The following is a 9,321-nucleotide window of genomic DNA, read 5'->3' as shown; positions in this document are numbered from 1 at the left end:
CAAAGACCTCAGTACAGTGTACTCAAGCTGCCAGACTACACTCAAATGGGCCTGGAACAACACCCGGGCGTTGAGTGGAATGGATGATGGCCACCAGGAAAGGGGCAGCAATCCAAGCAAGAGCAGAGAGAAATGAGAGAAATGAGAGGGCAAACAGAGTGCTTCTGACACCACAAAGTCAGTTTTTCCTCTGCAATTACCACTAGATAGCTTTTATTCCATCTGGGGAGGCGAGGGTGAGTGCAGCTAGGTCTGTCAGAAAATGCAACCTAAATCCATTGCCTACAGTAAATCTTGTGGGTTTTTAAGGATGTTTTAATGACCTGCCTTGTCCCCAACATGGCTCGCAATCTGATTTTTAGCGGCAGGGAGGACGAGAGGCTAATTGAAGTGTCACTCAGCGCAGAAGTGTATTTCTTTCTTTCATTCTGCTGAGAAAGGAGAATTATCTGTTTGAACAAGAAGTCGTCAGCACTCGAAATGCAAAGATGGTCACTGATTATTTTCAGCAGGAGCTCTATCATGGAAATGAAAAGAGCATAATACGTAGGAATATCCTTCTATGGAATAATGACTGTGAAAAGCACTATATAGGGTAGAATAATCCACTGAATAGTCTTTCTTGTCCAACGAAGTGCATTATGAATCCTAGCAGTCACTCCTTTGAAACTCTTTAATCCATCTGGCTCAAAATTCAGTTTAAACAAAGGTTTTGAAGATTATGTTAACAGTAATGATTTCCTTAAAGAAAACTTTTAAAGGAAAAATGTATTTTGTACAAATTTTAGAGCATAGCTCAATTCAGTGGCAGGCAAAGCGTTAGTCTGAAGAAGCTTTCACTTCAGTTTGATAGCACTGCAAGACTATGTCCTGAAAGGCTGTTTACATTTCAAACTGCCCGTTCCTGAACCATCATCTAACATGTTCTTTGCTTTTCTTCTTCTAAGAGCATGAAGTGCCTTTTCACCACTTGAACAAAATAACCATCATAAACTTTCGCTCGCAAAACAATAGTCTGAGCTGTGTTTTGGATCCTCTGATGGAGGGAGGCATGTATAGAGCTTTCTCCATCTTCTATTTCTCACCCAGCACAGTAAATGTATCATTTGTGTAACCACTGGGTCACAGCCATTTATTTCATTTTCAGTGGTGTGGCGAGAGGGAGGGAGGCACACGATAAAAACACTCTGGAGCCTGTCAACTGCTTTTCTCTTTCCAAAGACATGTGGCGATGAAGACCTTCCATCTGAGGGTAGGATCGTACTCTCTGCCATTAATCAAGGCCATAGTGGAGGTTAGCGGTGCACTGGAGTCTGTCGGGATAAAACAGACTGAAGCATAAAGCTCCCATTGATCCAAGAGAGTCTCCCGTAATCCCACCGGATTAGTGCTGGCTAAAAGTAACTGATATATTTGCAAACAAAAAGCTGCTTACGTTCAGGACATTATTCCCGTAAAAGAGTAAGACATGCTGTAGCTGCACAGACGGGAAGAGTTGTGTATACAACTAGGCATAGTTGTATTTAAACTCCTGTTTTTTCTGTTTCGTGTTTTGTCCAAGGAACTATTTATCTCTGGATGTTTTGATTTTGTGAAGCTTTTTTATGTTTTTTCTTAATGATGGGATGTTTCCCAGTAGTTGGAAGGGCTTCTTGACAAGGTGGATAGGTGTCCTTCCTATAACAGACATTGCTGAAGACACGAGTGAGTGTACTTGTAGACAGAAAATGTAGCTCCATGATGACTTTGATGGAGACTGCATGGACTAGCATTTTTTGTTTGGTCACTTGCATGACTAGCTAGCACACAGACATATTGCACATCATTGTTCTGCTTTCCAAAACATTGGAACATGTTATGATATTCTAGATTGATAGCAAGGTGTTAAGTAATCCAGAAACTACATTACATTCCAGATGAGTAGTAGTCCACAATTTATTTTGAATACTAACGACATGACAACATACAGTGTGCATGCTCCCAGCCATAAGACCAAATTCTTAAAAATAAAAGTTTTATACATTGAGTATTTCCACTGAAATAACAAATGAGAACGTGCACAGACACAGGTGTCACCTTGACCTTTTCAGATGCTCATTCACTTATTTACCCTTGGCAGAAAAGCTTCATATTGCGGAACAGTAACAAAAGGTAACTGCTTCTGCATGGATTTTTAAAAATGTTGGAACACATACACAATCTCTAATGGGATTGTTCACACTTGCTTAGCAGAAAGCGCTGGTGTCTTTCAAGCAAGTTAAAAGGTTCCCTCTTTGAAAATGTGATAAACACAAACAGGAAAACAACAAAGGCTTAATCCAGACAATAAGGACAGTGGACTCTTAAGGCATGACTGGATAGTATTTATTTATACACCAATGATTATATGAAAGTATTTGTAGTAATAAACAGCCAGGGAAAGGTGAAGAATGATAATCAGATGTGGCTAGTGAGCAGCAGCAGCAACAATAGCAGCAGGCCGGCAGAGTGCCTTATTCTAACAGTAAGAAGTGACCTATTGTGGTCTCTTCTCTTGCCATCCTGTCCATTTCCGTTTGCGTTAATGCACGCTCTATTCGTGGACATTTTTGAAAATTAGATTTTTACTGTCATCACTGTACTTTGGAGTCCGGGTTATATTTGCAAGGGCCTAAATGGCACTACCGCCCACTGAAAAAGCCTTGAAGCTCACTAAGGGCTGTGGCGTGGGTAAGGACACAGACCTTTAAAAACCCATGGAGCAGCATACCACCTTTTAGAAAGATGGGGACAGCACATACAATTTCGTCTTTCTAATAGAATAAGGACCAGAGTGGTCATATTGGTACACTGGGGGTGGAGGGTATACAACTTCGACTGGGCGAACACACTCTTACAATGTATCAAATGCCCTGTGCTTTATACCATTCTGTCTGCAAATCCTTAACATGTTCAAATTGGCAAAGGTTGTTTCTGGTAAACCCTAAAATATATGGTAAATATAAGATTAAGAGCAGGAAAATGAATGCCACATGTACTGATACAGTCAAAATAAAATCAACCATCCTAACCCATCTACTACACACAATACACCATAATGACAAAGTGAAAACATGTTTTTAGAAAGGTTTGCACATTTTTTGAGGAAAATTAAATACATAGATATCTCATTTACAGTACACGAGTATTTACACCCCTGAGAAAATGCATGTTAGAATCACCTTTGGTTGCGATTACAGCTATGAGTCTGTATGGGTAAGTCTTTAAGAGCTTTGCAAACCTGGATTGTACAATATTCACGCATTATTCTTTTTAAAATTCTTCAAGACCCGTCAAGTTGGTTGTTGGTCATTGCTAGACAACCATTTTAAAGTCTTGCCATAGATTATGAAGCCAATTTAAGTCAAAACTGTCACTAGGCCACTCAGGAACATTCAATATTGTCTTGGTAAACAACCCCAGTGTTTATTTGGCCTTGTTTTAGCTTATTGTGCTGCTGAGATGTGAATTTGTCTCTGTGTCTGTTGGAAAGCAGACTGAATCAGGTTTTCATATTGGATATTGCCTGTCTTTAGTTTTATTCAATTTATTTTTATCCCCATACCCATAACACGATGCGGCCATCACCATGCTTGAAAATATGAAGAGTGGTACTTAGTCATGTGTTGTGTTGGATTTTCCCAAACAAAGTTAATTTCTTTGCCACATTTGCATGCAGTTTTACGTTAGTGCCTTCTTGCATGATTCATGTTTTGAAGTCAAAAAAATTATGTACGTGCTTCCTTCATTTCACTCTGTCATTTAGATTAGTATTGTGGTATAACTACATTGTTGTTGATGCATCCTCAGTTTTCCCCTATCACAGCAATTAAACTCTGTAACTTCTTTAAAGTGACCATTGGCCCAAGTGTGGTTTCATTCCTCTCCAGCAACAGACCTATGAAGGATGCCTGTATCTTTGTAGTGACTGGGTGTATTGATACACTATCCAAAGTGTAATTAATAACTTCACCATGCTCAAAGGGATATTTAATGTATTTTTTAACATTTTAACCCATCTACCAATAGGTGCCCTTCTTTGCGAGGCATTGGAAATCCTCCCTGCTCTTTGTGGTTGAATCTGTGTTTGAAATTCATTGCTCAACTGAGGGACCTTACACATAATTCCATGTGTGGGGAACAGAGATGAGATGGTCAATATAAAATCATAAAATCAATATAAAATCAAACACTAATTATTGCACACAGAGTGAGTCCATGCAAAGTAATATGTGACATGTTAAGCACATTTTTACTCCTGAACTTATTTAGGGTTGCCATATAAAAAAGGTTGTGTCACAGATCCCTCTGGAACTTTCATTACGCACACCTGACCCCTCTTCCCACTGATTGCATTTGTATATAAAAAATGTCCCTTTTTCAGGACCCTGTCTTTCAAAGATAATTTGTAGAAATCCAAAGAACTTCACAGATCTTCAACATAAAGGGTTTAAACACTGTTTCCCATGCTTGTTCAGTGAACCACAAATAATTAATGAACATGCACCTGTGGAACGGTTGTTAAGACACTAACAGCTTACAGATGGTGGGAATTAATTAAGGTCACAGTTAATAAAACTTAGGACACCAAAGAGGCATTTCTACTGACTCTGAAAAACACAAAAAGAAAGATGTCCAGGGTCCCTGCTCCTCGGCGTGAACGTGCCTTAGGCATGCTGCAAGGATGCATGAGGACTGCAGATGTGGCCAGAAAAATAAATTGCAATTACCGTCCTGTGAGATACCTAAGATAGAGCTACAGGGAGACAGGAAAGACAGCTGATCGTCCTTGCAGTGGCGGACCACGTGTAACAACACCTGCAGAGGATCGGTACATCCGAACACCAAACCTGCGGGATAGGTAAAGGATGGCAACAACAACTGCCCGAGTTACACCAGGAACACACAATCCCTCCATCAGTGCTCAGACTGTCCGCAATAGGCTGAGAGAGGTTGAACTGAGGGCTTGTAGGCCTTTTGTAAGGCAGGTACTCTTCAGACATCACCGGCAACAACGTCGCCTATGGGCACAAACCCAACGTCGCTGGACAAGGCAGGACTGGCAAAAAGTGCTCATCACTGACGAGTCGTGGTTTTGTCTCTCCAGGGTTGATGGTCGGATTTGCGTTTATCGTCGAAGGAATGAGCGTTACACTGAGGCATGTAGTCTGGAGCGGGATCGATTTGGAGGTGGATGGTCCTTCATGGCCTGGGGTGGTGTGTCACAGCATCCTCGGACTGAGCTTGTTGTCATTGCAGGCATTCTCCACGCTGTGTGTTACAGGGAAGACATCTTCCTCCCTCATGTGATACCCTTCCTGCAGGCTCATCTTGACATGACCCTTCAGCATGACAATGCCAACAGCCATACTGCTCGTTCTGTGCGTGATTTCCTGCAAGACAGGAATGTCAGTGTTCTGCCATGGCCAGCGAAGAGCCCGGATCTCAATCCCATTGAGCACGTCTGGGACCCCCCCTTTGTTCAGGGACACATTATTCCATTTGTTAGTCACATGTCTATGAAACTTGTTCAGTTTGTCTCAGTTGTTGAATCTTGTTATATTCATATAAATATTTACACATGTTAAGTTTGAAAATAAATGCAGTTGACAGTGAGAGGACGTTTCTTTTTATGTTGAGTTTATGTGCCCTTTGTTCACCATGGTGTTGTTGATTATTGTTAAAATGTCTGTTGGTGCGTGTGAGTACCTGTGCTGTGTGTTTTAAGCATTCGTGGCCTTGTGGAATGCGCATATGATTTCAGGGCGTGTGTTAATAGGGCGCATGAATCGCTTGCGGGACAACATCCTGTGAAATTGCAGAGCGCAAAATTCAAAATACAAAAATTATAATATTAAACATTCAAGGAAATACAAGTGTCTTACATCATTTAAAAGCTTAACTTGTTGTTAATCCAAAAGCATTGTCAAATTTCAAAAAGGCTTTACGGCGAAAGCATACCATGCAATTATCTGAGGAAAATACTTTTTCAACCAGCACAGGCGTCTCAAAATAACAAATAGCGATTAAATAAATCACTTACCTTTGAAGATCTTCTTGCAATCTGGGTCCTATCGATTTGTATATCCCATTGACATGGACTGTGACCTCAAATTGTTTTATTTCCGGATGGATTTTCCTTTGGTTTTCGCCTGCCATATCAGTTCTGTTAGAGTCACAGACATTATTTTAACAGTTTTAGAAACTTCTGAGTGTTTTCTATGCAATGCTCCAATGCATATCCTAGCTTCTGGGCCTGAGTAACAGGCAGATTACTTTGGGCACGTCAGTCATCCGAAATTCTGAACATTTCCCTGTATGCCGAAGAAGTTAATCATTGTGCGCGTGTGTATTTATTCAAGGTACTCCTCGCTCTTCTGTTTGGGTTTCAACCCTGTGTTTTTGTTACGTGTTTGTTTGTTCTTCATCCCCGTGCCCTTGCACAGCACACCATAATTTGGGGTTTAATAAAAAACCCTATTGCACATTCCTGTGTCTGTCTCCCGAATCATATATACCAGCGTGACAGGTTGAATACTTATTGACTCAAGACATTTCAGCATTTCATTTGAATTAATTTGTTACAATTTCTAAAACCACTATGACATTATGGTGTATTGTGTGTAGGCCAGTGACACAAAATCTAAATTGAATCCATTTTAAATTCAGGCAGTAACACAACAAAATGTGAAAAAGTAAAAGGGTGTGAATAGCTTCTGAAGGCGCTGTATTGATCATGAGATTCCTGAATGTTTATTTATTTATTTAACTAGGTAAGTCAGTTAAGAAGAAATTCTTATTTACAATGACGGCCAAACACTCCACTAACCCGGATGACGCAGGACCAATTGTGCACCGCCTTATGGGATTCCCAGTTGTGATACAGCCCGGGATCAAACCTAGGTCTGTAGTGACGCCTCTACAACTGTGATGCAGTGCCTTAGACCTCTGTGCCACTTGGGAGACCTGAGTCATTGGGTAGTCATTGCAAATATCCTAGTCCAGACCGTATCGTGTTTGTAAGAATAAAGAATGAATGACCAGTACAGACTATTTTATGTTCATAGCTGATCCCCGTTCTCTCTGCTACCGCACAGCAAGTGGTACCAGAGCGCCAGGTCTAGGTCCAATAGGCTTCTAAGCAGCTTTTACCGCCAAGCCATAAGACTCCTGAACGTCTAATCAAATGGCTACCCAGACTATTTGCACTGTCCCCCCCCCCCCTTACGCTGCTGCTACTCTCTGATATTATCTATGCATAGTCACTTTAATAACTCTACATACAGTACATGTACATATTACCTCAATTACCTTGACTAACCGGTGCACCCGCACATTGACTCTGTATCGGTACCCCTGTATATAGTCTCGCTATTGTTATTTTATTGCTGCTGTTCAATAACTTGTTCCTTTTATTTCTTATTCTTATTCTTATTTTTCAAACTACAAACTACAATGTTGGTTAGAGGCTTGTAAGTAAGCTTTTCACTGTAAGGTGCATTTGACCAATACAATTTGATTTGCTAGGGTGTATTTGTGGTAAGGGCCCTTAGAGTGTTGTGAACTCATTGGTGAGGCCATTGAAGACAAAATTACAGTTACTTAAAACAAATTCATTGTTTTAAGTAATGACTAAGTAAAAATAATGAATATATTAAGGCTAGTTATTTGGTTACATTAGTAAAGTTTATTTGACCTAATTACATTGTTGAAGATGTCTACAGAAACAGAAAATGAGGACAATATTAAAGTGGAACTGACAGCTTTTGAACTTCTTTGTAGATATGAAACAAACAGACAAACATAATATCAGTTAAACATAAAATTCCCAGTTGATGTTACAAAACCAACTTCATAAGAGGTTTAAAGATTTGATAAGACGTTCATCATTATGTACACTAAGGCATTGTTTGCAGAATAGATGGATGCGGTTCACTGCATGATTAACATAATTCACCAATACATTTGTTGGTATCAGGTTGTAAATCACAGCTGGCCTCTTACATTGTTTGTTGCCTTCATTTGGGATTCACTGTTTCAGTTTCAATGACTCAATATTTTGAACAAAAACAGCTAGCATATGTATTTATGTAGCAAGCTAAAAACAAGGAGACTAACGTTAGCTACTGTAGATAGCTAGCTGCTAGAAGGGTGCCATGTAATGTCATTGGAGGAGTGGGTGAGTGACTGGATTTTTCCCCTCGTATAGTTTTCGGTGGCTATACACAGCTAGAGATGCAGGTATGTGAGTAAACATAGGGAAAAAAAGTAATACTTAGTCATGAGCACTGTAGAAAACACGTTAACAGCCTAAGCAGCTCTGCTACGGAGAGTAAAATGGTCAGAGTGAAGTATTCTCTCAGTTTTGTTTATCTGTCGGCCCTAGCCCCGAACTCAGGCCCTGTGTGTAGTTAACCGACCCTCTCTGCCCATTCATCACCATTTTACCTGTTGTTGTTGTCTTAGCTGATTAGCTGTTGTTGTCTTACCCGTTGTTGTCTTAGCAAGCTCTCCCATTCAACACATGTGATTGCTTTATGCCTCGCTTTATGTCTCTCAAATATCAATATGCCTTGTATACTGTTGTTTAGGATAGTTATCATTGTTTTAGTTTACTGCGGAGCCCCTAGTTCCACTCTACATGCCTCAGATACCTCCTTTGTCCCACCTCCCACACATGCGGTGACCTCCCCCACTAAAACCAGCGTGTCCAGAGATGCAAACTCTCTTATCATCACTCAGTGCCTGGTCTTACCTCCACTGTACCTGCACCCCACCATACCGCTGTCTGTACATTATGCCCTGAATCTATTCTACCACGCCCAGAAATCTGCTCCTTTTAATCTCTGTCCCTAACGCACAAGACGACTAGTTCTGTTCCTCGGGTGATGTGGAGGTTAACCCAGGCCCTACGTGTCCCCAGGCACTCTCATTTGTTGACTTCTGTAATCGAAAAAGCCTTGGTTTCATGCATATTAACATTAGAAGCCTCCTCCCCAAGTTTGTTTTACTCACTGCTTTAGCACACTCCACCAACCCTGATGTCCTTGCCGTGTCTGAATCCTGGCTTAGGAAGGCCACCAAAAATTCTGACATTTCCATACCCAACTACAAAATTTTTCGTCAAGTTAGAACTGCCAAAGGGGGAGGAGTTGCAATCTACTGCAGAGCTAGCTTGCAAAGATATGTCATACTTTCCAGGTCTATGCCCAAACAGTTCGAGCTTCTAATTAAAAAAATGAATCTCTCCAGAAACAAGTCTCTCACTGTTGCCGCCTGTTATAGACCCCCCTCAGCTAACAG

Source organism: Oncorhynchus clarkii, chromosome 24, assembly GCF_045791955.1.
Source record: "Oncorhynchus clarkii lewisi isolate Uvic-CL-2024 chromosome 24, UVic_Ocla_1.0, whole genome shotgun sequence".
In the NCBI taxonomy this organism is placed as follows: domain Eukaryota; kingdom Metazoa; phylum Chordata; class Actinopteri; order Salmoniformes; family Salmonidae; genus Oncorhynchus; species Oncorhynchus clarkii.
Note: the sequence above shows the minus strand (reverse complement) of the source record.